Source organism: Podarcis bocagei (assembly GCF_964188305.1).
Source record: "Podarcis bocagei genome assembly, chromosome: 16".
Classification (NCBI taxonomy): domain Eukaryota; kingdom Metazoa; phylum Chordata; class Lepidosauria; order Squamata; family Lacertidae; genus Podarcis; species Podarcis bocagei.
Genome location: NC_138142.1, coordinates 38727499 through 38733809, shown reverse-complemented (window position 1 = coordinate 38733809; position 6311 = coordinate 38727499).

Here is a 6311-nt window from a genome sequence, read left to right as displayed (position 1 = left end):
CGCAGGATCTTCACTTACTACTTTTTACTTAAAGAGAGCGAGAATGAGAGAGTGTGCAAATGTGTGTGTTCATGTGCATGAGGGAGAGAGAGAGAGAGAGAGAGAGAGAGAGAGAGAGAGAGAGAGAATGAGCCAAGCTCCATAATCAGGTTGGAGTGACTCCATCTAGCAAGGTCACTATTCATTTATTTCTCTCGCAATGAATTATATACTGCTCAAACACAATAGGCAGCTTAACAAAAATGCAACGCAAAAAAATAATCAATTTTTAAAATATCCTTTATTTAATTTTAAAAATACATACAGCTGATTTGTTGTTTTTAAGAAATCACAGTACTTTACAATGACAGTACTTAAAAAAGTATACAGTAAAAACCATACAAAAAAGTTAAAATCAGAAATGAGGTAACTATTGTTGTAAGATGTACAGTGGTACCTCGGGATACAGACGCTTCAGGTTACAGACGTTTCAGGTTACAGACTCCGCTAGCCCAAAAATAGTACCTTGGGTTCAGAACTTTGCTTCAGGATGAGAACAGAAATCATACGGCGGCAGCAGGAGGCCCCATTAGCTAAAGTGGTACCTCAAGTTAAGAACAGTTTCAGGTTAAGAACAGACCTCCAGAACGAATTAAGTTCTTAACCTGAGGTACCACTGTATTCTTAACTGCCTGCATAGAATAGAAAAGTTTTCCAGCAAGCATTTAAAAGTTGACACAGAAGGCACCCGCTGAATCTATACTGGCAGAGTGCTCCACAGACCTGGGGCAATGACACTGAAGGGGCAGTTTCTTATTATTGTCGAATGAGCGTCACCAACTCAGCTGAAATCAAACTTAGGTGAAAATATCTGCTAGGGGCATGTGTGCACTGAACAGCCCAAAGGAACATATATCACCCCACCAATTCTTTGCAACTGATGTCAACAGATTAACCTGAACTTTAAATCTTTCTAAATATATATTTGATTTTGCAAATGAAAGCAGCAAACAACATCCTCCAGAACTGTGAGTCCTTTCTTTTTGGCTTGCTATTTTGTCGGGACAAAATGGCCAACCAGAGAGGAAAATCTGGACTAGGAAATGTAGCTCCTGAAACAGCGAAGATGCAAGCAGTTAATGTCAAAATACAAAATCTTTTTGCCTGCTTACTTGTAGAATGGCAAAAAGCCTTTGACATTATTAAAGATCAATAATAATAATAATAAAAATAACCCAGAAGACACAAGCAATAGAAATAACTGCAAATGAAGCTATGGAATTGTGTGAAAATTTCATTAAAAATCCAAACCCTTCTATGATATTATAAAAAGCTACCTGGCCACGTGCAATAAGTATTTCTCAGGAGACTATCAGAAAGGGACAACACTAAAAAATTAGGGGTGGTCTACAAGGGACACTGTTGAATTGATACATTAAGAGAGGTTGACACCAGCCCCCCACTAGGCCTTCCATACTTTACAGTTTTAAGAGCTGGTTGAGTGTAACTTGTGAAACCCTGTAATTCAACCATAGTGCCCTCTTTTGCCCAGGTTTCTTGAAGAAAGATTAACATTAGTGACCATGTGATGATTTTAGCTTATGAATTTTATTGTTTAATGTTTTTATTTGTACATTGGGGTACTTTTATAGCTTTGTTTAGAGTATGTAATGTTTTAATAATATAAATGTTTTAAGTCTTTTTTTACCAATTCAGTATATTTTCTTTTAATTGTCAAATAATTCTGTGTACATTGCGGCAGCCTTTGGCTATGTGCAATAAAACTGACTGAGACTGAGACTGAGACCTGGCCATGTGGTTGATCAGGAAAATTAGGAACTTAAAATTTAGATCAATTCCAGAGGATGCAGAACAAGGAGATATTAAAATATTCGTAATAAGATGGTGGCATACCCTCCAACGTTCATCAGATGAAGATGGGATCATTTTTCACTTGCCCTCCCACTTTTGTATCCCACCCTCCGCAGAATATTTCCTTTCAGAAGAAGCATGAGTGACACCCACATCTGCTGCACCATCCAGAGAAAACTCCATGGGATTGGAAGTCAGTTCCTTCCGATAAAAGTAGGCTTTGCTTTGGAAAAACTGGAGAAGAGCCCAGAGACATCAGACCCCGCTATGGTCAAACTCCTTCTCCACAAGTCATTAGCCACGCCTGTTTTCCCATATCTCACTGTTAAGGAAATTAATGACATGCATTTTTATGACTGCTCCCCATGTCAAATGGGGGGCGCCTTTTGCGTGGTCATGCACAGCCCCCCGGATCCCAGTGCAGCTCCCGGTAGTGTGGGCAGGCCTCCTCAGGCTGGATACCTGGAAGTCTCAGCCAATCGCCCAATCCCGCCTGGGGAGGCGTTGCCAGGATATCGGCCAGGTAGGGGCACCTTCTGCCCACACAACAGAAGGTGAATCTTACCTGTGAAGCATCAGTTGGCTCCAGAGCTTCTCCCACCCTGCCCTCCCTCAGTTAAGTCTTCTCTTGCAGGTTAACCTCTTCTCCACAGGTACGTGGGTGCTGCTACGTCAGGATTGCTGTCAAAGCGACAGGGTTGCCTTTCCTGTAGCAAAACATCACAACTTTGGAGGTTTCAGGCTTTGGGAGGAATCCTTTAGTCTATCTTCCTAAAAAGGGGGGGCATGAAGCAGTGACCTACACCCCCTTGCAGTGGTGATCCTAGGGTTCCCCATTAAAGGGGTCTTGAGGGGAGGCATTGGCCATAGGCCAAGAGGTTGTCATTGCTCTCCCCTCCAATGGTGGCAAAACGGGGGGTGGGCTCTCTGCTTGTACATATGTTCTCCAGAGCCAGCCCAATCCCCACACATTCTGGATAACCCTGATGTCCCCCAGATCCCCGGCTAGGGACTGGGAAGGATAAACGCCCAATGCCTGAGCCAAGGTCTCCCTACATCTGAAACTCAATAAAGTTGTAGCCAATTTTAATCCCATAGCACATTGTCTTGAGTCATTATTCCGCTTGGGGGGTCGCCTGGGGGTTGGGGAGACTCCGCCTGTCCATGCAATGTAAGAGAAGCCCTTTGGCAAAAGGCCTTTGCAACATTACTCAGCTAAACAAAGGACCCAGATGTACCTATTTACGGTGGATATGTCCCCTTAGCCCTGTTTCTCTATGGATCCACCAATTTTTTGGTGAAATATCACTTTTACAAGTGGAGAGGTGAAATACTGCAGAGAGCGGTGCAGCAGCTATGTCTGGCCCCTGTATCCGCCTTGGGACTCCTCCAGTCAGAGAGCAGGAAACAATTGCCAGAGCCTCCCCTCTGTGAAACTGATTCAACAAGTATGGATAATTATCCAAGCAGACTTGTCCAAAGAGCAGGTATCTATGCACAATCTGCAGAAGTGGATTCTGGAGTCAAGGTATTTGGCATTTTAAGAGAATGGTGGGTAAAGGCAATCAGCAAGCATTATCTTTTTTTATATAAAATATTTATTAAGGTTTTAAACAATAAAATCACCAAACATATAAAATACCATCACCAAGATACAACAAACAAAGAAAAAACAGAGAAAAACAAAAAGATATACATAATACAGTGAAATCAACTGTCCATAAATCATATTTCCATAACCTTTTGGACTTCCTCACATCTCCCTTTCCTGCGTTCCCAATTATAAAATTATAAGCAGCAATTTATCACCTTGTTCCAATTCTTATTTTGTAATTTTCAAATATTATGTCTCCGACTTTAGATATTTTTATCAAATACTTAAATACTTAATTTAAACATAATGTTACTCCAAATTTCATCTTTTTCTTAAACATCACTTATTCTCAAGCAATCAGCAAGCATTATCAGGTATCTTGACAGACAGGACCCAAGCCACACTCTCAAATTCCTGATGTAGATCACCTCTCTCTGTGATGCTCATATGATGCTTTTGGGTGGTCTTTGGCTAAGGTGTGGCGCAATTTCAAAAGTCTTTAAAATGGCTACACACCATCTACCCCTAACCCAAGCAAAAGTGAAGTTAAATGGTCTATCAGAAAAAATAAAGAATAAATCAAAACAGGAATTTGTCTCAAAATGGGAGGTTTTCAAAGAATATTTGAAATATAAATATAGTAGTTTAAACTCTGTTGCAGCATTCAAGGAACTTCAGTAATAGTTGCAAGTTAGACATAAGAGTTCATATATATTAAGAAAAAGTTAAATGATGATATAAGTGTCTATTGGCAATAAGTAATATAAAATTGAAATAAGGATTAGACAGGAGGTCGGGTCTATAGTGTTAAGACCAACTTATGTTTTATTGTTTGCTATGAAAATTTTGTGTTTATTGTTATTCCTGTGTGTAATTCTGTTGTTTTCTCTCTCTTTTTTCCTTTTCTTGCTGTATCAATAATAAAAAAGACATTAAAAAAAATAAATACCAACAACGGCTACACACGTTGCTCTGGGACCTCACCTCCTTGCAAGTGGGAGAAGAGCTCTGTTGAACCAAAAAATGAAGATCTTCCTTGCTTTCAATTGGTTCCTGCCTCCACTTTATCTTTTCTGACTGATAGTGAATCTAGAGAGAATTGGGCTGTAAGAGCCAAACCCCATTTTTTCCTTAGCATCATTAATCTTCAAAAAGCCTGTTTTGGCAGGGAAGAAGTCCCTCCTTCTGTTTGTGACCCTTTAACTTAGGAGTGGCTAGCCTGTGTTCCTCCAGGCACTGTTAGACTACAGCTCCCGTCTTCCCTGACCACAGGCCATTCTAGTTGCTAGGGCTGATGGGAGTTGTAGTTCAATAGCAGGCTAGCCAACCTGGCTTTAACTGGAGACACCAAGGATTGAAGGTTGGACTGTGTGCACCCAGGGCATAAGAACATTCACTGCCCTAGCAGAAGAGACTGTGGGTGATTTTCTATCATCAGTGGCCAAGTAGATGCCTTTGAGAAACACCTTGCCCACCTGTGATTCCCAACAACTTAACTTCAGAGGTTTAATAGCTCTGACAGTCGAGGTAGAATGTAAGCAGGACGGTTTCAAACTATGGGTCCATTAAGACCAGAACGGTCAACTTTGAATAAAAGCCATTCTCCCAGATCAAAAACAGAGGCAGGAACTTACTCCCTGTCCAAACAAGCTTCTTGAAGGCATTCATTTAGAGATTATTACTGAGTGAACCAGTGTTTGAAACTGCAAAAGAAATGCTATACTCATTTAACTTAAGCATTTCACACCCAACACAACTTTAAACCCAAGAAATACAACAATAATAACACCCTGGGGTGGGTTTTTTTATTTATTTGCCATGGTTACAGTGAGATTCTGTGTCCACAGAGGTGGTATTCAAAGTCCTGGCTAGGAAAAGAAATTGTATCATTCACCAATATGATAATGAGAACGATGTTTCAGGTTGATGGCAGTCATACATCCTTCAAGTACATCAAAGAGGAACGAAAGGAGGTGGCTGTAGCGATGAACAAAGGAGGCAGGTGCCATGCCAAAGGCATTTGGCAAATTAATAGGTGTGAGGAGCCAACCAACATGGATGGTGATGTGGCGTGGTGTTTCTTGCCTCTGAAGACAGCTTGAGTTATTGAGGTCAGCAATGTGAGTGCAAGGAATCAACCAGCATCCCAGTGCCGACAGAGGTGGGATTATTCCTTGAACCCTGTAGACCTCCTGTTTGCCTTCAAAGCTTCCCTTAGGGTTCTTTAGCACTTGCATTGCTTAGGATAGCATTTGGAACCACAGCAGGAAAACCCACAGCAGTGGCGGAGGAAGAGGAGTGTGGGGGGAGTGCACCGCCCCCGGCAGCGCGATCCCGGTGGGGTGCCATTGGAGCTGCCCCTGCCTGTGCTGGGTGCCATGCCCCCACAGGCGGCGTGTCCCGCCCCCCAGGCAGTGTGCCACGACCCAAGGACACCCACCATGCCCCTGTGGGTGGTGCACCACGCCACTGGGATGCGCGCCAGCCCTGCCCCTGCCTGCTCTCCACCCCCAGAAGCACCACCAGCAAGGGCGCTGTAAATCAGTTTCTGCATTTTGGAGGAAAGGAATACAAGAAGACCATGCATGATATTTTGGGAGGTTTTATTAACTGCTATACATGCAGTTGGATTTTGTGACTACAGAGGAGGTATTTCAACAGATGAAAGAAAGGAGAGAGCACCTAATCCACCAAGATGAGAAAGACCATGCAACAGATATGAGATATCTCATTTCTTGCCATATGGGTAGATTTGACAGGTCAACGTTCATGCCCGTCTTATTGGGGGGCCTTGCATGATTGCTAAGAAAGCAAAGTAAACAGATGAGGAAAATGCAGGGGTGAACAAGGAGGCAGGTGCAAATTT